The sequence below is a fragment of the Anomalospiza imberbis genome, chromosome 4 (genome assembly GCF_031753505.1).
Source record: "Anomalospiza imberbis isolate Cuckoo-Finch-1a 21T00152 chromosome 4, ASM3175350v1, whole genome shotgun sequence".
Taxonomy (NCBI): Eukaryota; Metazoa; Chordata; class Aves; order Passeriformes; family Viduidae; genus Anomalospiza; species Anomalospiza imberbis.
The window spans coordinates 46,503,955-46,528,139 of NC_089684.1; the positions used below are offsets into that span (position 1 = coordinate 46,503,955).

Here is a 24,185-nt window from a genome sequence, read left to right on the forward strand (position 1 = left end):
CTTGCTTGGCACAAGTGTAAATGTGTTCTAATAGAAAGCAGTAGAAAGTTAGTGGGCAGAACAGCTTCCAAATCCCTGTGGTCATCAAAGCCAGGTGCACATGGAACACATCATTAATGCCTCTTCCAGGTGAGAGGGAGCACAGCAAGCTCATGTGAAGGTCATTTCACAGAAATCCCTCTTTTACCCTCAGTTTCTAAATCTACTTCCTGCTGTCTCTCATTTGGCTTTGATTTTTTTTAAACACTGCAGAATTGGAGGCAGCTGTGGCTTTTCACTGACTCATACAAGTATCAGGTGTGTAAAAGCTATTTATGGCTCTACATTCAGTTTCTTTTTGGCTTTGAAGGGGAGTCCTACAAGGTGCTCTTCAGGAGGAGTGTTGGTTTAGGAGTGCCTTGGCTGCTTGGTTTGTCTGAAGGAGTGTGTTTTCTTGCCTGCAGGCAGAGGTCAGTAAGTTCCTAACCTCTTGAGTTTTGGAGCTGGGCTGTGAATGCACTGAGTGGGAAAACATCTGCTTGTTTAATTCAGATTGTCCACAAAGGACTTTGTGTGAATGACATCTGTGTGTTGGGACACATAGCTACCAAAAAATGGAGCTGTCAGAGGGGTGAAAAAATAGTAAGGTGAAATAATTCCACTAAACAGACCAACCAGCAAGTGTGGTTTGTGGTTGCTGGCCTGAGATGTGCATGAAGGAAAGGAATGGAGAAGGCAAGATGTAATCTTGGGGGGTTATGAAGTGATAGACCTGGCCAAGTGTAGGTGAAATGGCAAAATGAAAACAGAAATAATGTGGGGAGAAGAATACCTGGTGCCTAGAAGTGAGTAGAACCTGGGATGTGAGGCTATAAATTTGAAGTAGAAAATAATAACTTGAAGTTGGACATTTGTTTTAGTATAAAGTATGGTATTTGCTTAGCTTGAGTGTAAAAGTTCTCATCCTGCTTCAAATGTGTTTTCCTTTTTTTGGTGTGTTTCTTGCATGTCTAATCCTGGATAATTTTGCAGTCAAGTGTCAATCCGTATTTATACCTCTGGGTAATTTGCCTGAGCACTCTACTTCTTTTCTACTCTTACCAACTGAGGTTAACCACTTAATTGGATTTTTCTGTTCCATAGCTTTTTGTGGTGGTCTTGAAGCATGTGAGAAAATGAAATTTAATGTAAAGAAATTTCATCTAGGTTCTGGTCTTTTTGTTTGTTTGTTTTGATCCTTTTTTTCCTCAGCTAATGGTAGCTCCTTGGACTATATTCATCAGGGACGCTTTTTATAAGTAAGCTTACTTCTGATGAGTTGCATGATGTAGATGTATAGTCATATTGTTTCCATGGGAAGTGAAAACAGACTGGAGACAGGGTGTGGTTTTTCTGGTTTGTGGTTACCACAAGTCAAATTTCACTTGTGGTACTCATGTGTAAAGCAGAAACAATATAGTTGTGCTTCATTTTTTTCAGTCAATACTTATATTTTACCTTAAAGTATTTGTTAAAGTATAAATAATAAGTGATCCAGACCATGATGTCTAAGGTTTCACACTGGGAGTATTTTAAGTTTGATGGTAAATGTGTACTTAAATGTCCCTTTAGTGAGGTCTAGAGAGTTTAAAAGGCAGGTTTGCTTGTGCCCCATGGCTTTTGGTGCAGTGAGCATTGTTGATCTTGCTTTGTGACACTTGTGTAACTCTCTATCAATAATGTGCTGCTTTCTCTTACTAAGTGAGAACCAATTCACGTGGTCAGATTAACCTAGCCTGATTCCAGGCAGAAAATGAAGGCATACCAAGAAGGAGAAGAGGGAAACAACTTGGGTTGGTGCTGGATGTTGGCAGGTTGCTGATGGCCTCGCTGTTCCCTGCTTTTCTGGCTGCAGCACCATGTCCAACTTACATCTGCCATTTTCACAAGATGTGACGCTCTGACTAGGTAAGAAATTGTTTTAGCACACACAAAGAAAAGCTGTCCTAATTTCAGAAACCCCCTCAGCTGCTGTGAATGGCATCAAGATCTCTCAAAGCTTCAAAAAAACAGCTAGTAAGCCTGACACCCTCAGTGGTAAGTATCCATATGCCTTTGCCTGACACCATAAGTAGTACACCATCAAATGGAATATGCAATAATTTAATTAGTATTCAAAGGGGTAAATATGTGTGGGGAAGAGTTCTTAAAGTAGTTGATGGGAAGAGAAATTATGTGAAGCTTTCAGGGTTCTTTCAGGCAGCTGCCAAGCCTGGTGCCAGCTGACACAACTCGGTTAACCGGAGAACATTTGGACAAAATTCCTTGCCAAACTGCCACTGGAATGGAAGCAGCCAAAGAAATAAGAACTCTTTGTGGAGAAGGATGCCAACTGGCTTGGCTTATGAGGGAAGGCACTAAAATGCTGTCATTTTCCTGAGAATCCTTACTGGGGACCCCCATCCAGACACAGCCTGCCTGTGTGTTGGGCACTCCAGGAAGGCTCAGGCCTGGGCACCCCTGGCTGTGCCTATCCCTGTCTCCACCAGACCTGGTGTTATGCCTGCTTTCCCACTTGTGTACTATGTTGAAGATGACTGTGGAGAAATAAACAGGGTGGTTGATGGAAATAGCAAAAAAACACTGCCTACAGACATTAGTATTGGTTAAAGACCCAGTGTTTCTCCCTGCCCATGGCAATAATCACCCATCTAACATTTAGCCATAATTATCAGACCAGTTGGAGCTTTTTTCCTCACTGTGGAAATAGTAGCTATTACTTAGGCTTCTGATTGTTATTTAAGAAGTCCAGAAAGGGACAGATGGTGCCCCACTGCAAGGGAACAAGGTGGCTGTGATGGGTTTGTGTGACTGAGCACAGAGATATCAGCAGGGCACACAGGGCTGCTGTGTGTTTGTTTCAGTTTTTAAACATAAGCCTAAATTAATGCATATTGTCTTCCACAAATTTAAAATACATTTCCCTTATGTATGTACAGCCCTTCTTTCCTTTACATGTTTGCTTGAAGCCTTCCCCAAGTGAATTGTGCCTGGGAAACAGCACTGGTGATTGGAACATTGGTTAGGAGCTGTAGAGAAAGGGTAGAAATGAAGTTTAACTACAAATTTGTGTGCTGTGAAAGGGAGTTACAGCGGGGGTGTGAAGGGAGTGTGGGACAATTAATCCCCACTGAAAGCTTGATTTGAATGGTGTAAAAGTTGCACACAGATGGATGCAGGAATGGGTGAGGAGTAGGTCACAGCTGTGTCGCAGTAGTGGTTGAGACACAAGACCTGAAGTCATTCACCATTATTTAAATATTTTTTAAGAAGCATGGGAGCTGTGGTGTGCCTTTATTACAGTATGGATTCCAAGTAGTGCTTATTCAAAAGATCAAACTGCAGTCTCACAAGTGCCTTCAAGGGGGGCAGTTCATTTGGGTGAACCATTTGCTTTTAGTTCTAAGTGATCTCTGCAGGACCAGGGCTGTGGGTTGTTTTTCCAGCTCCCCGCTTCTCCTGGCACAGAGTTAAATTGTTCAGCAATGTTCCACAGTATCTGGTGTGAGTGTGTGCGCACAGTGAGCAGCCTTGCTTTGTTAGGAGCATTTGGGTGCTTTTACTGCCCTTGAACAACATCCAGTACATTCAGCATCAGTTTCATTCCCCTTTATAATTGAGAAAGGAAAACTTATGGTCCTGAATGTGTGGATCACTTTTCATATGACGTATTGTATTTCTGTGATTTATTGAGATCTTAGCATGGAAATGGTGATGTTAAACAACACTTGGAATAGCTCTAAAAGTGTAGTGGGAACCATGATTTCCTAAGAAGAAAATTAGTTATGTAGGTAACATTATTGTCTAATTTCCCAGGAGGTTTCTGCATCAGGCAAGGTTTTATTACCTTCTAAAACAAAGTTGCTTGCACTCACTTTAAATATAAAGTGCTGCTGAATATGACAATATCATAAGGCTGCTCAGAGTACAAGCAAAGACATCTGTTAATGGTGCCAGGAATAGTTATGAACTGTGGTATTCCAATGGCTTTGCCAGCAAAGCATTGCCTCCTAATTTATTTTTATAGCAAATGGAAGCCTCATTTTTCATGGGTTGGTAGTTTGCATTCAAATGTACCAGTAACTTCCAGGACAATCCCTTCTACACAGCATGTTTTATATGCAAACACAAGAGGCAGGAGCTGATGGTGTGGTGGTTGGTAGTCCTCTCCATAAGCAGTTCTGTATGAGTCCTTATGGAATTTTTTGTTCAGTTCACAAAAAGGAATGTGATTCATAAATATATGTTTGTGGTATATAACATTTAATTTCATTCCTTATCACACAAATTAGGAGGGACAAAGGCTGTGTAACAGCATTGTTCTGCCATCAAGTGTGTTACTGCTGAACTGGACTTGTTATGTCTTGATTGGTTCATGGAGACCAAAATTAGAGGGGAACACAAGTGGTTTCAGCTGGCACAGAGCAGGCTTCTAAAGGCTCCTCAGTTGAGGAAAGGAGGGAGACAGCAAAAATGAACTCCAACTTGCCTATAGTTATTTTTCAAGTTCTTGGTGGTTATTACTGGAACTGATTCTAGGAGGAATTTGTGATGATGACATGAAGAGTAGTCAGCAGCTCTTTTCCTGAGGTCTTCAGCCCCTGTGTGTTTTACTGTCAGCTTATCCCTTGAAACCAGGCTTGTGTGCCTGGAAGATGGGAGTGCTGGGCTGCTGGCATACTTGGGTTTGGCTGTGGTGACACAGCCAGAGCTCATTGCCCCTTCCAGCACTGAAGGGCCTCCTCTGTGCCTGGCCCTGCTGCTGGGTCTTTTAAATTACATTTAGTTCCACTTATGTGATGCCACTCAGCCCAATGGTGTGTATGGTGCCATAAGTAAAGTGTTAACCCTTGCATCCGAGGGCAGATTGAATGAGTGACTGGCAAAATAATCCATCTAATTATCGCAGTAGGATGTGAGGTCTGTGGTGGTTTGGGTTTGAAAAGATATTTGGAAGAAAAAAAAACAGTTGAGGATTTCATGACAATGTTGATCAAAGTTCAGTTCATCTTATTGAAACCCAAGGATACAAATAATGTTTGAGAGGGGCTCTTTTAAACCTTTTACAGGGGGTACTGCATGATTTGGGTAATTTGGGTTTTGATTGAAATTTCTGTAAGCCCTTTTCAAGCATAGGTTCCCATTTCCTTGTTGCTCTCACAAAGCAATCCCCTGAGTGTGAAGCCCTGAACCCCACATCCCCCCAACCAGCTGCAGGGCTAAGCTCAGGATGGGATGATGCTGAGCTGTGCTCCTGCTGTCCCAGAGGGACTCAGCTCTCCACAGGGAGTTCTTGGCTAGAGGAGTCTCAGTGGCCAGTCAGGTGCTGCTGTGCAATTCCCACCAGCAACCCCTGAACCCGTGAGATGCTCTTTGTCCCACTCTGGTGGCCCTTGTACAGACCCTGCTTGAGAATTGCATTTAATATTACTATTTCATACTGCTGTTTCTTGTAACTAACCTATAAATTCATCTTGGATGGCTGAAAGCTTTTCCTTGGCCTTTTTTCCCATCTTAGTTTCACTACACTTTGGGTATCACTTCCACAGTGAAACCCTCCCATAGCACTGAAGCTTTTTGGCTTTTTGAAAGAATTATTTTATCCCACTCACAGATAAAAGTGGGAAAGAAATCACAAAAAATTCTTCCTGACAAAATCTTTCTCAATCCAGTTTTGTCACTCTGAGCCACTCAGCTTTGGGATCTCAATTAACTGGAGATGTTGCAATGAGGTTGCCGAAGCCCTTTCCCCACAAGCCCACTGCTGCTCCAGCTGCAGCAAGAGCTCCATTGTGACTCCAAGTAGCAGCTGGAGGAAAGATGCTGCCTTGCCTGTCCTTGCATTCTGTAACTCACCACCTCAAGCCTCTGAGTAGCACAGGAAAGCAGAAGCCACATCAAGATCCTGTTGTAGCAGATCCAAGATCCAATTCTTGTAGCAGATTGAGTTTGGGATGCCGTGGACAAATGCCAAGCAGCAGCTTGGCAGCTCAATAGCTTTATTGTCTCTGTTTTGCTGTTTCTCTCCCTTTTCAGGACCATCACCACTTCATATCTGCTGTGAAGTGCATCCTGGTAGCTGCCATTTAGGTCTTTGCTGAAATACATGATGGTGAAATACTCTGCTAATAAGGCATCTCCCTCGTGTGATTCTGACTGTGGGTTTGATAACTAACCACATTTATAATAATAGTGTTTTTAGAGCAGTAGTAGTAAAAAAAGCTGGGCCTGCACAACTTGAGGATCCAAGTAACATCTTCCTTGCAGGAGTCCTCTGGCAGAGGCCTTTTCGTTGTGCTGCAGCCCCACTGCCAGGGAAGTTGACAAGTAGCCCATTATGAGGGTGTGCCATGGGAGCCACCCTTGCCAGGTGTGCTTTGCATAGTGCCCTGCTCGGGCCATTGGCGCCAGGGGTGCTGGCAGGGCTTTGTCACTCCTGAGGTCTGGAGCAGGCTGAAAACAGGAGCTGCTGCACTGCAGGGGACATGGATCACATCTGGTTAGTGCTCAGTGGCTGTGCCACAGAAACCAACTGCACGGATGACTGGGGGCTCACTGGCCAGTGAAGCTCAGCTCAAGGTGTGATCCATCCACCAGTCTATAGTGACAGAAGAGCACATTAGAAGAGCTTGATCCTTGAGCTACACTAAATCAGGTTAAATCCTTGTCCTTGGGTGAGTTTGTTTTACAGAAACACAGTTTAGGTGTGATTTCTTTAGTTTCTGTTAGAGTTCTTTAAATGCTGTCTCTTCCTTTAACATCTTCCTTGCCAGAACTGCTTTCCAGTCTTCACCCTGTGCTGAGTTTTACCCCAGAAATGTGTATGACAGTAATTTTGTGAGCAGTGAGTTGAAAGTTAATTGTAAACATCCTCTGTGAACTCCTCCTTCAGTTTCAGTCTGTGAGCTCGATCCAGGATGATGTTTGTCCTCTGAGGATGCCAAAGGGTGAAGGGCTGTATCAGTTCAGATGTTGTTTTATCTGTGTGTCTACCACAGATTTGTTTGTGAGGATGTGCATTTTTGAGCGTGCCTTGCTTCATCTTTTTATGCTTGCATTCAGGAAATGCTACTGTCTGTGGCAACTGTATGAAACAGAGGTTAAAATTGTGAAAATTAAAAATTATAAGTTCAGTAAGACTCAATTTTTGAAGGGCAAAAGTGTGGTGGTCTCCTGTGTACATCTGGATGGCAGCTGTTCAAGAGCTGAGTGAAACCTGCTGCTGCTGCCATTAGTCGGTTTACTTTAGAATAGGCTTGGAAAAGATGCCAATCATCCCTTATTGGGCTGCCAGTACAAGTAATGGTAAGTGCAGCACACTGCAGACCTGGGATCATCCAGCTGGGATGCAGTGTCTGCTGCTGGTGTGTTGGCTGTAAATGGACAGCAGTAGGTTTAGGGAAATCTCCAGGTGAAATGATTATGGTCTTTGGCATATGGGCTATCTAATAAGGTTTCATTATTGTGTCATGCTTAGAAATCACATTCCTATTTTTGCCACATACAGAGAATCCAATAGTTCCTGTTGATAACTGTTCAGAGTTGATTGCATTTGTCTGTAGAGCCATGGGACAGCAGCCCTCCTGGGCTGGGCTCCATGGGGGATAGAGGAAGGGAGAATAAATATGAAACATAAAAAATAACAGCCTGCATGTTCTGCTACTCCAACCTACTATGACAACTTAAATGTGTATTTAGGCTGTAATAGACTTGTGATCTGAGGATTAGTTTAGAAGAGAACTTGTACAAGAAAAGAGAAAAATAGAGTTAGTACATGCAACATAGAACTGAGTTTTCCCTGTCATTCTCTGACTATATAATATATCTACTTAAAAACAAATGCACATAATGATTTGGATTACAGCCTACTTGGTTGTAGGAGTGCCAATAAAATGCTTGTCCATGAGTGATAGGAAAATGCTAACTATGATGACACTTGTGTCTAGAGCTTTCAGGCTTCCTTTTGAAGTGGTTTTCAGTATGTGACTGACATTTGTCCAAGTCTTTTTTGCTAGTGAAATACATTATTTACCCTGCTGAGTTATTTGAGAAGTCTGTAATGTTTCTTTTCAACCTAGTTAATTACTCTTGTAGATTTTATCTGTTCACATACAGCGAGAAAGGGACAACAGAGAATTCAGGTTTTGTTACACAAACTGTCACAAAGGTATTTAATGGGCAGATACTTGCACTTCTCTGTGGCTGAGATTCAGATGAGATTATGGCCAAGAGACACTTTTCAATGACTGAGACTTTATCCTCGTTAGGCAATCCTGGTTCTCTCTGGAAGTGGATCATTCAAAGCGCCTCATAATAAGTACTGCTAAATAACTCTGGCTTATGAAATCACAAGCATCAATTTCTTCTTTTGCTTGTACAGCAGTTGGGGTCAGGAAGTCCTAATTGTTTATAAAGGCTACTTTAATTCCTTAAAAAGGGGAGAACTATGTAATAACGAGGTCCCAAGAGAATATAGAAGAATGAATTCTGCTTTCCTATCATGGTTTCAGATAAGATAATTTTTTCTTCCACCTGCAGTCCAGGAGGTCATACTCTATTCTTACCAAAGAAAAACGGGAGTGGTTAAAACCCCTGAATTTGAGGAGAGGCTGCAAATCCTTGTCCAGGCTGCTGTGGAAGAGCAGTCCACTCACTCCTTTGTTCTCTTTGGGTGAGGAGGATGGTAGCAAAGCTTGTTTAATGTAGCAAGCAACCCCCTGGGCTTCTGCCACACTAAAATGTATGAAAGTGAGAAATTTATTAAGTAATAAACATACTTAAGTAGTCTAGTCTTTTGGGGCAGAAAAAGGTATTTTTGGGGTTTATGTTCTCTTGTTCTCCTCCTCTGGTTTTAGCCTTTATTTCTGCTTTTCTCCATTTCTGGACTCCTGCTGTAGTGTAGCCCTGAGTTTCTCAGCTTTGCTGGAAATGGTAATTCTTACACTGACATGTAATTTTTAAATAGCCCATTGCTTCAATGCCTGTCATCAGTCTATGCCATGTTTGACACTGTCTCCTAATTTTGTAGTGAAGTACTCAATTTTCAGTGTCTTACTGTATCATGGAAAGGCAACAGCTTAGTCTGAATCCACACTTGTAATCTTCTTCCATGCCTGAGGAGGAGTGAGGCACTTTAAAATGCATCTACTGAAATGGAGCGCTGCATACATCTCAGGCTGCTTGCAGACGTGGCTCTTGTAAATTTAAGGTGGTCAAAATTCATGAAGGTTCTGAAATTCAGTGATGCAGATTTCAAACGTAGGTGCTGCCTGTAATAACAGTGGCAGTTTCAGGTTTGGGAATAAGGCTGATTGCTGTGAGAAGCAGCAGTGGTGTGCAATTCTCTTCTAGCCAAATGCCACACATTTTAAATGCATCGGCTTTCATGTACCGTGCCTTCCCTGCCTTCACCAGGTCACTGTTTCTATTGCTTATTGGATTTCTCTTGCTTTGGCTGGGGTAGGACTTTGCTGCCAGCCAAAATGTTCTCATGATGGCTCCAGCTAATCAGAGACTCAGGAGTTCAGCACAAATCCATTGAACTCACCTGAGTCAAGCAGGATATACCCTGACATGCTTGTAAATGAAATTACCATGAGCGGTCCAGCTTAGCTTGATTATAGTATTCCTAACTGAGAGAGTTCAGCCAGTGTGTTCAATCATCTTCAGCTTTGGGAGCACTAAAAACCAATTGTTTTGGGAGGGCAAGGTGGATCTCTAAGCCTTCAAATGGAGATGTAGAGGAGGAACAGAAGGCAAAAGTGTGATGCATTAAAATACCTAAATAAGCATTTTTTAAAAGGCTGGCTGTCTAGTTCAGAGTGCTGGGATTCTAGAGAGGTAAAATAGAGGCTGTTTATACCCTCTGTTTTCCACGGAGTTGGAAAATCCTTTCCTCTGTGCCAGCCCAGAGGTGTTTGCTGGCTCTGTGGATTCCTTTCTCCTGCTGGAGAGGACCTTTGCATACCCTTGTGGAAGGAAGCCAACAAAGTCAAGAGGAATAAACACATAAAAAGAAAAATCGATTGTTTAGGATATAAAGCATCTAAGAATTTACATATATTAGAAGCTGGAAAGTGCATTTTTGTCTGTTCTGCTCCTTTGGTTGACATTTATCCATAGGCATTATGCAAGAAGAACCAGAAATAAATGGTATTTAAGAAATTACTGTTCTGTTTGTTCTGAAAGTCAAGAACTGGGTGCCAATGCTCCTTTTGTAAAAAAAAAAAAAAAAAGGTTTAGAAAATAAGTGGTAGGTGATTATACATAAATATGGGTAAGAAAAGGTAATGCTTAAACAAAGTAACTCCTTTTTCCTTTCATCGCTTTGTTCACAGTGTGTTGTACACCGCCTAACATTTCTGGTTTGGGAGCTTCTTGCCATTCTAGAATACTTACTTTGTTTTCCTCCACTTGTTTTGCTGTTAAAGTTGACACAATTCATTTTGAGGTAGTTTTTTAATTAATCGAAAAAACATGTTAATGTTTGTTTCCCTGTTATTTTGGGTGTTGTTTGTGGAGTTTATTTTAGTTTGTGGCAGGGATATTTTCCTGGTTGGAAACCACCAGAGTTGTTTGTTACTGCTCAAAAAGTGTTTGGTGCACTGCTTGTGTGTCCCAAGTTTCCCACAGTCCGTAGCCAAGTGGAAACTGGGAGGGAAATGAAATATCTGTTTTGCTGAGTCTGGGTTGATCTGAGGAGATCTTTAGCCCGGCCCCCTGCTCACAGCAGGGGCAGCTCTGACATCAGAAGGATTGTTCTGGGCTTTTCCCACTCGTGTAACTGGAATAACTTCTGAGGGTGAAGCCTCTGCAGCCTCCCTGGGCAGGAGCTTTGTCAGTTGCAGAAGACATCTCAGCTGCAGGAAATGTATTGCCCGGGAGAGCACTGAACTTGATGGGTATTTTAAATGAAGGATTTAGTGTTGCAGTGAGGACTGGAAGTGCTGAGTTGTCTTAACATGTAATAAAGATGTGAGCTAGTTTAATTTTTCTAAAAGGCCAAAAAATGCATGGGTTTAAACCAGAAAAATAGGGGGCAGGACATCTGGGAGGTTTGTACTTGGAGTTAAACTCAGCACTAGAGATTTATTTTGTGGAGTCATCATTTTTTGTTACCAGAATCTGTACATCAGAGAAACAAGCCATAGATTACTTTGCATACATTCTCATGTAGCAGGGTAATTTCAAAATGCAGTTGCAAGTGATTTACAGGGTTTTGTTAACCTTAAATCAGAATTAAGCAACGAAAGGTAGTTCTGTGGAAAAACTTGAGATAAGGAGCAAGTGTTTTGTTTCCCAGTTCTTGGAGCTGCCTTAACAGCAGAGGCTTTGAGGAATACTGCACAAGTGTAGTGAAAGCCCTTTTGTCTGCCTCTGCTCAGTAAATAATTGATTACAGCTCCTCACGTGGCTCTGAGAGCTGGAAGTGCTTCCCTTAGTGCTGCCATGTCACTGGTCATGGAGCTGGAGTAGGACACTGGGTGACACGGGCTGTGCTGGCATCTCCCCTGTGCCAGATGCATCTCAGCGAGTCCCTGTGTGTCCCCCTTCCTGCCACAGCTCTGGGCACCTCTGCCTGCACAGGCGGCCTGGGAGGCGATGCCAGCCTCTGACTTTTCTTTTGTTGTGAGCAAAGGAATAGGCCGGGTTATTCTTCCTGTCACTACATTGAATTCTTCATTGCCATCTAATGTTCAGACAAATCAGTGTCTCTTTAACTGAGGTGTTCTCAGGTGTCACTTGTAAGGACTGCAGGTCTCTTGCATCAGGTCTTCAGGCCGTGAGTGGAGTTTGGGTGGCACACTCCAGGAGCCCATGGGCTTGGTGCTGCACTGGCATGTGGCAGATCCTCTGCTCTGCCTCTGGACAGCCCTCAGCCATTGCAGATGGGAACAACTGGCTCAGCCTGAGAGTCAGCATTTCTACTTGTGTAATGGTGCTTATACTTGTGTTTAGGGTGTGTGCTACATCTAAGCACACCACAGGAGGGAACTGCGAGTATCAGCAAGGGTTGGAGATCCCAGGAGTTTGCTGGTGGATGTAGTGCCATAGGGTGCAGTCTGGATCAGGCTCTTCTCATTTCCTCTGGGTTCTACAGTTTGGGGATTCTAGTTTTCTTTGGCAGCTCACCTGAAAGTAAAAAACCCGTTTCACAATTTTGTCTTCAATGTAGTGATAAATATTTGAATTAGTGATTTCTCTTGGAAAGAACAAAGATTAAATATGCTACATCTGCAGCCTGTGCCTTACTTTGGTAGTCCTCTGGTAGCCTCACTCTCCAGCTGCAGCTCTGTTTTGTCCTTGATAACCCCAGTCCTCTACTTTTCCCCCATATTTTGTGATATAATTATAAATCCATTCTTAAATCCACTTTTGTTTAAACAAACAAAAAAAGTTTCAAGTAATTTTTTGCTGAGCAGAAGTGTTGAGCGAGGATGAGAGGAAAACAGCTTTCAGCAAAACCTCATGTTCTCTAATTTTTCTGGAATTCTTTCATATGGAGAACTTGAGGCATTTTAAGTTTCTGGCAGTTCTTTGCCAAAAAATGTAAGTAAAGTATTTAATACTTTTATAACCCTGCACAGGCCATTAATAAGAGCTACAGAGGAATAAGGGTGACAGTAACTCCCCAGGCCTAGGCAAGGAATATTACTGAGCATTCCCCATCTGAGTCATGCAATATGCATGACTTAGTTAATTTATATTCAATTGGTAGGTCCAGAAATTATTTGTCATGACTGGTGTCAGACAGTTAGAAGGCAAAAAGGATGCTTGTCTGACGGTTTAAGAAATGCCAAGGGTGAAAACTTTGCAGCACCTTTCCAAGTGAAACTGGGGCAAATGTTCCCCAGCGTTTGATTTACACGTGGCAGTGACCTTGATAGAATTTCTATACCTAACATGTGGCAATTTTCATCAGAACCCAGGACAGCAGCTGTCAGCTGTTTCAGATGTCAGACTCGGAACTTTCCTAAATCTTCCACATAAACCTAGTCTTGGTGGTGAAATTGCTGAACAGCTCCAGCTTCCAAGTAGCTTCCAAAAGTCTCTTGTGCCTTGTATTTCATTTGAAGTCTGGAGGTTTTCTTTGTCTGCTGAGTCACAGCTCTGATTTAAATTTGGGTAAAAAGTTCTGTGCAGCTGTTTATCACTGAGCCATGTTTGAACTTGATGGGAAATTGAGTTATTTGCAAATCATACCAAATAAAACAACTCTAGTCAAGCAGGCTGTTTAATTCACAGAATACTACTGAACTACATTTTAAATTTGCACAGAATATGTTTTGTTATCTGAAGATGGAAGTAACCTCAAGGCAGAAAATTAAACTTATGAACAAATTCATTCAACTAAATCTGAATGTAATTTAAAAGGAAGAGATACGTCAGTTTTTATGAAGAGTGTTGCTTAATATCTGAGAGTTAAGTATCACAGAAGAGCATATTTCATTTATGGGGGAAAATTTACTTTATTGAATAATTTATGGATTTTTTTTTTTCTTGAATAACTGGTGTTTAAGAGCTTTGATCTGTTTTTTGGTAGAGCCTGGGGAGTTGTGTTGGTTCCTACTGGCTGTCTTGAACTTCCCAGGTCTCAAATTCAGCAGTTTTCCTTAGGTACACTGTCAAATTTTAGGGGTTTTATCCATGCACAAATGGCCTCTCCCTGTTCAGCATGGACTGGAAAAAGTGCAGCCAAGAGAGAAAACAAGGGAGGGTGCTCAGCTGGGGTTTGCATTTTGGCCAGAGGAAAAACAGGGAATGTCCCATCACCAGCCCTCTGACGTGACAGGGGCCCAAATTTGCTGAACTAAAAATGGAACTGGTTTGTTGTTGTTTTTAACCTAGTTTTTCTCCAGGAGCAAAGCTGCCAGCAGCAGTGCAAGACCATAAATTGCAGTGTAAAACACTGCAGACAGTGATGGCAGCTGGACTTGTGTGGCTGGAAATGTGGATGACTGATCATGAACAGGGACACTTGAGTTGTTGTGAGGGCCAGAATAAAACCTGAATTAACTATTTCTTAGGCCATGTAGGATACCAGCTGTATTACACACCTGTTATGGCAGCACAGCCAACAAATAGAGCTGTCAGACTTTAGTTGTGGCTTGAGCAACAGTCTTCATTGTTAGTTTACTTATTATAATTTGTGTTCCATGCAGTCAGGAATTCAAATGGCCTTAAATGTAAGCACTTAGTGCTTAATCCTGATTGTTCTACCCAGCCCTGGCCTTTTAAACTCAACAGCTTTGTGAAGGGCATTAGATAACCTTTCAGAGGTAAAGTTTCTTCTTTAATTAAACAATATCCCTGAAAGTCCAAACCACTTAGCAAGAGCTGTGAGACTGCTGCAGACAGGCCAGAAAACGAATTGGATAACTCCCACCTTCCCAGCAGCCTTCTCTGCATCTTCCACTCCATTTCCCGAGAAGCCTTGGAAATGCATATTCAGAGCAGCCATTTATTCTCAATGCCTCGGTGCAGCGCTGTCTTAATTTGCCACTGAACCCCTCACCACCCTCCAGCAGGGCCGCGGCTTTGCTCATGGCTGCTGAAGCAGCAGCGGGGCCGAGCCCGCTCACCGCACAACTCGCTGCTGCCAAGGGAGTCACGTAAGGGTGAGAGCTCTTCCCATGAAAAAATTCTCACAGAATAAAGATCTGAAATGGTTTCTCATTGTTTCAAGTCCTCACACTGGCAACAGCTCCATGAGCTGCAGTTTCTCTGCACAGTTTCCTTGGTTTGGAATGAAATAGAAGAGGAAGAGGTGAATATGTTGAGAGTAGAAGATGCGGGATGGCTCCTAAGCAGTAGGAAACAGGACTGGAGAGAAGGGGGAACAGGAAAGCTGTGCATTATACTTAAAATTATTTTACCAGACGATTCATGGCTGTCCTGCACACTAAACCTTGTATTGTTTTTTTATTCTAAGGCAAAAAAATTATATAATCTTGTTCCCCAATAAGACCTGCCAATCACTGTGCATTGTGTTTGTCTAAAGGGGCCTCATTTCTCTGTGAGCTTTGAGGGGCTGCTCATGGAAGTCCAGGTTGATCCTGTGGCTGGTAAATCCATACATGCCTGAACAGACAACCCAAAAACATCAGTGGAGGGGAGGATAAAGCCATTGTGGGGTCTGCTGCCTTCTGAAACCAGGCTGCAATACTTAGAGGGAGAGTGTGGCAATGGCTGGCAGTCTATTTGCACCTGGGGAGAGCCCTGCAACCCAAGCATTTCTTATGTGAGTTTAGCCCAAAGGCATTCATAAAAAGAGAAACGAGAGTTGCACTGTAAGGAAAAAAGGAATTGCATGTACTAGCTGATAGGCCAAGGGACTGGACCATTGAAGAGGAAGTTTTTGCCATAAAAATATGATGGATTAGCCAGGTAACAAAAAGGTAAGAAGCCACTTGGTTACTCTTTGCACTATGAATTTTTCTTAAGCTCATCTGTGATGGGCAAAAGAGAGTAAGCAGATGGAAAGAGCTCTGCCAGCTCTGCTTGTCTCTGAGCTTGAATTAGAGCCAAGAGTTCCAGAGGTTTTTTGCAAGGCACCCTGCTTTTAACTGCAGTCAGACTTCAGCTAAAATATATTTGCGATACATGCAAAATCTACCATTGTCTTCTCTATCTATGTGTTCATGCCTACAGTTGTTCCCCTTGCAAATAATAATTTTTGTAAACTAGCTCATTTGCTGCAATTCTGTCCACATGGATCAGTGGCAACTTCTGTGCACTAGAACAAAAATGGTCTTTAAAAAAGAGAGTTTCTGTATTAAAATTTCCTCTCTCCAGTTCTGAGGCAGATAAATTTAGTGGGCCCATGGTTTACTTTGAGCTACTAAAATAGAAGGTATGAACAGATAAGGTGATAAATGAATTGGTTATCAACTATTTGTCATAAGACAATATTGTTTTGGTTTTTCCTTTACTGTTTATAGTTGGTTTTTCCCTGCTTGGCCAATCTTTGGATGGTGGGGGGGTTTCCCCTTCTTTTTTTTTTTTTGTCTGGTCATACTAAACTGTGATTTGTACTTCATTGCCAAATCCCTCTTTTCCCTCTAAGCTGGCTCTGCTTTGCTTTTGCTTAGCCTTCATTAATTATCTCATTCACATTTTCTCCCCTCTCTACTTTATAAAAGATCCTGGGTATTATAATTCATACTGTGACTCTTGCAGGAGAAATACTTAAGCTGGTAATTTATTGGAAGGTTGTGAAATACTGTGGCTTTTTTACAAATGCATCTGGCCTGCAAGATGCACGGAGGCAAATAAATACTCAATGAGTTTTAGGTCCTTGCAGGAGTTTCCTGCTGTACTTGAGATGGATCCCGGATCACACCCTGATCCTAGTCCTGGTCACTGGAATAGTGGGGTCATTATTTGCAGGTGCTAAGTAAGTTTATTGCAAAAATAAGTAAATATAGTAAGTAAAACAGCAAGTCACAAGGGTGAGTGATTTTAATTGAAACTAATAGTGCCTGTATTATTAAACTTTCATGTCCTCCTAGAGGTGGACTGACACTTGCCTGTATCAGGCGTTGAATGCTATGTACAAGTTAACAGGAGTTACCAAGCTCTGTAAAATAGAAATTATGGAGTACTTCCAATTTGTTTTTCTCACTAAAATTCTAGCATTGCAGGGAAATAATTTCATTTGAAAGCTGTGTGTTTCCTCAGCTTCTACAAAGTGTTAATTGGCCATTTTGGGTCAATTTTAAACCCCTTCTGTGATGTCTTGCTTTATCTTTTTGCTTGTTATTTTCATTTACTTTGTCTCCCTCACTTTTAAACTCTTCCTGCTGTCCGAAGTTAAGCTCTAACAGATTTCATTTGTGGTTTCCTTTTCTCATGGACAGATATTGAAAAGCGGGTTTATCATCGCTATTTAACAGTGATGTTTTAGCAGTCACAACCTGAAATATTGTGTAGCTGTGACTTGCCGAAGAGGTCCTTCTCTCTCGGGAAGGTTTTGGACCAGGGGTGGCTTTTATTTACAATCCAACACCCACTGCATTGTGTTAGAACAGTGTCCTGCCTGCTCTTGCTTCCATGCAAGGAAGGCCACATTAAAATATTAATTTAAAACCTGGCACTCATTTTAGTTCCCACTGTTATCATTTTTACAAGGACTATTTTGCATATCTGTTATGTCTTCTGCTTTTGACTCTTTCTTCATCTCCTTTTATTTCTCAGGATGTGTTTCACCTCAAATAGCTGCACGATCCCACAGAGCTTGTTCCTCTGTGCCCTGTGGTCCCTGAGTGTCAGTCAGGTACCTTCCCCACTGTTTTCAGTGTCCCCCACTGCTCCATGGGCTCATTTGTATGCCAGAATATTTCCTTGTTCTCAAAGCAAGGTGGTTCTTTGTCTGAGTGCTGTTACTCAGCCATTCATAAAGGTTCTCTTGGTGACTCTAGTTTTCAGTGCAGTGGTCATGTTGTTCTTGTTCATATTCAGAATTGTTAAAATGCCACTCTACTGTGCATGAAAAGAGGTATCCTGCATTTGTAATTCATTGCCTCCTTGGGCACTTCCATCTAGCTGCTTGCTGCTCTTTCCATGGCTGGAGAGCTCTTTCCTTTTAGCCTGTCCTAGAAAATTATTTTACTGGGGATTTTCTTTGGTGTTTCTCCCCAACTGACAATGGAGGGCTACCAGAAATCATTAGGGGGCCTGAAGCAAATAGGAAATAAGGAGAGACAGAGTGCTGGGGTTGCTCAGCTTTCTGCAGAGAAGGCTGGGGACAGATCATGCTGGCAGAAGGTTCTATATGGCTCATCCTAGGAGACACGCAGGAATAGGATGTGGCTGCATTACCAAAATGTGGATGTTTGTGGGTGTGTAAGGCTGGAGCCTGGCTTTTCTCAGTGGTTTCCAGGGACAGGACTAAAGGCAGTGGGTGCCAAGTGTAATGGAGAAAATGGCTTTTGACCTCTACCCAAGATAATGGAGAGGTAGATTTGAGAAGTGCTGGGCTCCTAAATTATTCTTTGTGAAAGTTTTCAGTAAGTTGGACATGTCTTATTAAACCTAGCAAAATTTTCCAGCTGTTTAAACCAGAAGATTATAGCCTTCAATAGTGGGAGCGTAGCTCATTTTTGTAAGCACCATATATATTTTTGTCTTCCTTCATCTTTGGTGTTACCTAAGGGTGTCTAGAAAAGCATAACCTGTGGTCTTATTCCTCAAGTAATTTTCAACATCCCAATGGAATAATTTGGATTCTTTGCTCCAACCTCCCCTTTCTAGTTGCTGTAATTGGTGGTTTTTTAAAAATTCAATAGGAAATAAAACTTGACCAGGTAGATAAAACATTTGAGTAATTTTTTTTTGCCCTGAAAGGTTCTTTCAACCAAATGATTGTCAAGTAAACCTTGAGTGAGAACAACGGTGCATCTTGGCTGCAGGCAGGTACACAGCACAGAGTGAAGCAGGGCAGGGGTGTGTGACACTTCTTCTGATGTCCCTGCATTTCCATCTCTTTTCAGAGTAGATTTTCCGAGCTAGGTTTGCTTTCTTTCTACTCAGTAACACATAATTTTTCCAAGTACCTGATAAGCCTCCCCCTTGGCAGCAAGCTGCCTGTTTTGTGACAGCTCTCCTGGCTTCCAAGAGAGCTGAAAGTCCAGGGAAATGTTGAAAAACCAGCTGCAAATCATCTGACATCTGCAAGGCTGGAGTTGGAAAGCCTTTCTTTTTTTGTGACAAATGTGCTGATCCAACAGACCTGCATCCTGTGGGGTAGTAAGAGTGTGTTAAAAACTGTGGAGGAAAGCAGAGAGCTCAATTTTGTTGTGTGTCCAGATGCTCAATTATATACATTGTATTTATATATGACTGAACTGCTGCTAAAAACACCATTGTCCTTTTTTGATAGAAACATAGTTTCAACAGGTTGTAAATTAGCAAGTTTTCACTATGAAATTAGACAGTACACAGTCTTCAAATGTCAGACTGCACAGGAAGAAGTAGTATTGAGCTAAAATCTCTAAGGGTTAACATCTTTCTCTGGAACCTGTGTATATTTTCAGGGTAGATTGAAGGAGACATTTCTATAATGGTAATTTGTGCAATTCCAAAGCAGAGTTTAGACTACAACTTTGAAGTGTCTGCTCCAAAGTAGTAAGAACTGGTGTTATTAATCTGGGCTCTTGCACAAGACAAGAGTTTTGATTGTAATGGGATTTTCCTTCTTTAAGATACAAAGAAAAAGTGAGGGTTTATGTACTGGGCCATTGTATTCTTAGAGATTGGTGGTTTTTAAGATGGGTTCTTTTATGAAGGCACTTTCTTTTCATTTTCCATCCAAGTTACACCTTTGGCTCTGGAAGTAAGGTTTTTCCTGCCAGTGTGGTTGTCTTGCTTTGTTTATTTGTTTTTAAATGCCACTCACACTGTTAAAATTGAGGTTTATTATAAAAGAATGAGGGGGATGGAGATGAAAAAGGAATTTACTTAGAACAGTGAGAATTGACTAAAATAAAATACTTTAGTTCTTTTGTTTGTGGAAGTGATAGTCTGTTACATTGATCCTATCTTAGAGGGAAATGTGCTTGGTTGAGCCACATTGCTACAAACCTGTACAAGAGAGGCTTTTATGAAATATCATCTTGGGATTCAAATGGAAATAGATCACCATCTCCTTTGTACGTCCCTGGTTTTGTTACTGGCATGTTTGAGAGTGGTAGTTCACACAGCCTGTCAGGAAATACCCTCACCAAGCTCCTCCCTGCCAGGCTGAAGGGAGGTGTCAGGGTGAGGACAGAGACCCAACAGCTGCCCTAGGTATTCCTGGTGTAGGCAGGCAGACAGGCCTTGGAACAATCCAAGCAAGACCAAGCTTTTACAACCTGTAATAATGCTGTATTAAAATTGCCAGAGAGCTCATGTTACATTTCCTTCAAACCTGTCAGACAGTGAATCAAAACCAGTGCCCTGAGCTGTTTTTGCAGTTCCACTGATGGAATGACAAAGGAGAGGTGGCACCAGCCTGTGACAGCCAGCTCCTGGGTTTGTCTTGGGATGTGAGCTCTGTGCCAAGATGGGTCTTCATCACTAGTCTGGCTCTGCAACAACAAAAAGCAGATCTGTGAGCCAAAGTCTTCTATTAGGTCTGAGCTGAGCCTGCAAAGGCAGTTTAAATTGCAACTGCTCTTCTGACATAAAGCTCAGCCTAAATGGAAACCCATTTCACTGTTAGGTTTCCATTTAGGCTGAGCTTTATGTAAGTGGAAACCCATTTCCACTGGCAGCTTGGACTTTGTCACCTCTCGTGTCACTTACTAAGAATGCAGTTTATGATGCAGCTCCTTGTGAGCAAAGGCAAAAACTAACAGGCTTTAATTACCTGGCTCTGCTTTCAGAAGGAGAACCCTGAAGGAGATGCTACTCAGCTGCCTTTGTTGCACTATTTTTCTTGTGCAGAGCCCTTTCTGAGAACAATGTTCACTGCAGCACTTGTAATTTCTGCTCTAAGCCATTCTGTTATTTATTAGTTCATCACAACATGCACATATATGCAATGAAATATTAATATTAATGTACAAGTCCCTCTTAAAATATTGCATCTGAATGTACAGAGAATTTCCTTACAAGGAAGTTGAGGAGTGTATAGTAGTTTCACAGTTAAGAGTGAAACTTTTTACACTTATTTTTGCTAATATAGAGGTTGCTTGTCTTTGCTTTGATAGAACGATGCTCAAAAGCTCATTTTGGAAAAGGGAGCCATGTAAAAAATGGTGACCAAGTCTGAATATCAGTATCAAGCCTTGTTCACTGCTTGGGCACAGGAAAAATGATCATGCTGACATCTGATTTTTTTTTTTTCTTTTTACAAATATGCTTAAGCATTGTTTAAGCAGGCCAGGTGTTAGATGATATTGAATGGTGTATTCTGAGTATCATGGAAGAACTTGAATATGAAAAGCGCAGCACTTAAGGAATGCTTGCTAAAAATTGCATTAATTGCTAGGAGCTTTGTTTTTATTGCATTAGAAGATGTCCAGATGTGAAAAAGCAGCAGCTTTAGACTCGTGCAGTGCTATTTGCTGTTAGACAACTGGGAATTAAGTAGAAAAAATTAGTTGTGTGTTTTCATCCCAAGATGCAGTAGTGACTTGCTTCAATTCCAGCTCTAGGCAGTCCAATCGCTTTATTTCATATGCCGGAAGAACTAATGGTGAGAGAAAAGACTTCTTCAAGCATTTAAAAACATGATTTACATTATAAAATTTTACCTTCTCTGCCAGTGTGTTTGATTTACTGTAGGTTTCACTATAACCTAGAGAGAGGTGCCATCTCTTCAGCTCTGCAATCAAGTAAACGCAGGAATTGAGGCCCAGCTCAATGGCAGACGAGATTTGTCCTTTTGTCCTTTCCTCTTGGTGCTGAGGTGAATGTTGCACTGTCAATGTGCTGTTTACCTGCCCAGGCTGGCCCAGCCACTTCTGCGAGGAAGGAGACTGGCCTTGAGTGGTTTGTCAGGGCTTTAAAAAGCGATTGAAGTGCTTTGGTACAGGCAGGGGAGCAGAACCGTGGTACTGCCATGGATACAATTCCCCCGTGGCTCACACACAGAGTGGTCTTTTCCCAATAAAAGTGTGTATCTTGTAGCCAAAATGGTGCTTAAAAAAAAAAACCCTTTTTTTTTTTTTTTTTTTTTTTTTTTTTTTTTTGTGTAACAGCCTCCTTGGGATGGCAAGCAACAGCGTTGCTGGTCACTTGGATTAACTTGTGGCCTATGCATTTCCTGCTTTTTTCTTTTTTCTTCTGAAGTGAATCCGTGGAAGTAGACTAATCTTAAGGCTTCTCTTGGCTGGGTTTTCGTGTTTTCACTGACTACGTGGAAGCTTTGTTGGGGGTGTTGATTATCCGAGGCGCGTTGATCGGTTATTTGGATGGAAGTGGCGAGCAGTGCCGGGCCTCCGGGAGGGAGCTGCTCGCTGTCAGAGCTGCGGCACGAGGGGAAAAGCCCCTTTGGCCCCGTGCCTCAGGCCCTCAGGCCGGGCTCGGGCAGCTCCAGGGCTTTCCCGGTCTGGCGCCGGGCGGGATCGGCGCCAGGCCGGAGCTGCTCCTCCTCGTCCCCCGCCAGGGGGCGCTGTAGCCGCCGCTGTGCGGGGGTCCCGCGGGCGCCATGCTGTGGCGGCGGGGCGGGGGGCGAGCGGGGCCTCCGTGCGCGGAGAGGGGGTGCAAGGGCGCTTCAGCTCGGGGCGCCATTCGGGTGTTGTCTGGACTTGGCAAAGAGAGAAGAGAGAGCCGAGAGGTGGGTGCCGCTTGGCCAGAGGTGAGCTCAGGGAAGGTGGCGGGTATTCCTCGCCGCGCCTCACCTGTGAGGGGAGGCTGCAGCAACGAGGTGGACTTTGGCTGTTTTGGAAAGGCACGGCTGGAGACTGCTGTTCCTGAAAAAACTTAGTGCAGATGGTGGGAGGTGGCAGAGACAAGGTGCCCGTTTAATAAATAATGCTTGCGAGGGGCCGTCGGTCACAAAAGGGACATAAAGGCCATGAGGGCCGTAGAGGGGGGGAACAGGTTCTGGGGAATACGTGATTAGGGGAAGGCAATAAAACATGCTGACTCTGGTAGTGTTGCTTCCGAGGAGAAGATGGAGCTGCTTTTCCCACTCCGAGTGCTGTGGAAGGGCAGGGCGGAACAGGAGATGGAGGTGGAGGCAGCAGTGCAGCGAGCAGATCCCAAACGCTTGGCCGTGGGTGAAAATGAAGATTAGTGACAGTGACTGACACTTTACTGAGAGGTTTGTTGCTCCACGCCACCATGGCTGCGTAACAAATATGCTTGGTTAATTCCATGATTTTTACTACATTAGAGTTGATTAAGTCAAGGAAAATTTAAAACAAAAAAACCCCAAGCTGAGACTTTCAGCTAGTTGATAAGAATATAGAAAACGTTAAGGAGAGAAAAACCTTCTCACCTGTAACTGGTGAAACCTGTGAAACTCAGCCAGGTTTGTAACCAGGGAGAGATGGTTTTGGTTTTCCTCTGGAGTATCAAGTAAGGTTCTTTTTGTCTGTTTTCATTGTCTGGGGTTTTATGAAGCATGAATAGCCTTCAATGTTCAGTTAAGAGTTGAAATTGGGAATTTCTTGTTGTTTTCCCTCAGGGACAGCAACAACGAAGAATTTTGTTCTGACTTAAAACTTATTGTAGTTTTGAAGGAAAATGCAGACAAATTCCAGACCTAGATGTGCTGGAGTACTGCTGGGCAGCCCAACTATTTGAGGTAGGGTAGCAGAAATACTTACAGTGAGCTAAGTGCTCTGGTAGTTACTCGGACAAAACAGTGCAAGAACAAACATGTGAAACATCTTTTGAAGAGCAGATAACATGAATTTTTAATGGCATTTTCTTTTGGGATGTGGCAATCTCTAAGATATGCACTACCACTGTTTACTTGGGCAGCCCATGAGGCACACGATGTGCAGTCACCACTATTTTGAATTATATTCATTTAAACACTGAGAAATGCAATCAAGATTGCCAGCAGTATTCAAGAACACTTAAAAATAAATCTGGGAACATGCTTAGAACCTATAAACAACATGAAGAAAGATGAATTCAGTCAGGTAAAAACTTGTGAAGGTCAGCATGTGTTGTAAGCGTTGAATAAAGACATCTTCAACAAACTGTGTGGTTTTTTTTTACATGTGTTGTGCCTTTTGGTTTGGACAAAATTTGACAGGTGTGCAGAGAGGGAAAAACAGAGATGAAACAAATTTTGGGAGGCTGGATGTGGTGGAATGGTAAGTGTTCAGTTGATCTGTATTACAGAATCCTGCAGGCAGTGTCACACAAGGTATCGCTTTCTGCAGGTGAGTAGTTGTCTGCCATGGACTGTAGGTGGGCACAGGAGTGTTTTGACTCCAGCAGACCTTGTTAAGCTGTGGCCCAGACACTGAACAATGGAAGTTGGTTTTCAGGACAAATTGTGTTTCACAGGAGTTGGAGACTTTTTAAAAAATGGGCTGCAGCTAAGATGATAAAATCCTCAGCTGAATGACTGTATATTCATTTTATGTTTATGCATATTTTACACAGCATTATTCTACTTTATGAAACTCATGTGTTTCTGTAGTGATTATTGCTGGGTTTGGTGAGTGTCAGGCGAGGAGAGCAGTAAGCACAGTGTGAGTGTCCCGACCTCTTACTAG

General features: G+C 42.5%; 1 long non-coding RNA gene across 1 annotated transcript; it reads left to right on the forward strand.

Moving 5' to 3' along the window:
* The first annotated feature begins 352 nt into the window (after window positions 1-352).
* On the forward strand, window positions 353-23,660 carry LOC137472872 (uncharacterized). The gene is made up of 2 exons (XR_010998458.1): window positions 353-449; window positions 22,603-23,660. It is a non-coding gene; the product is annotated as an uncharacterized lncRNA (long non-coding RNA).
* The last annotated feature ends 525 nt before the right edge of the window (window positions 23,661-24,185 follow it).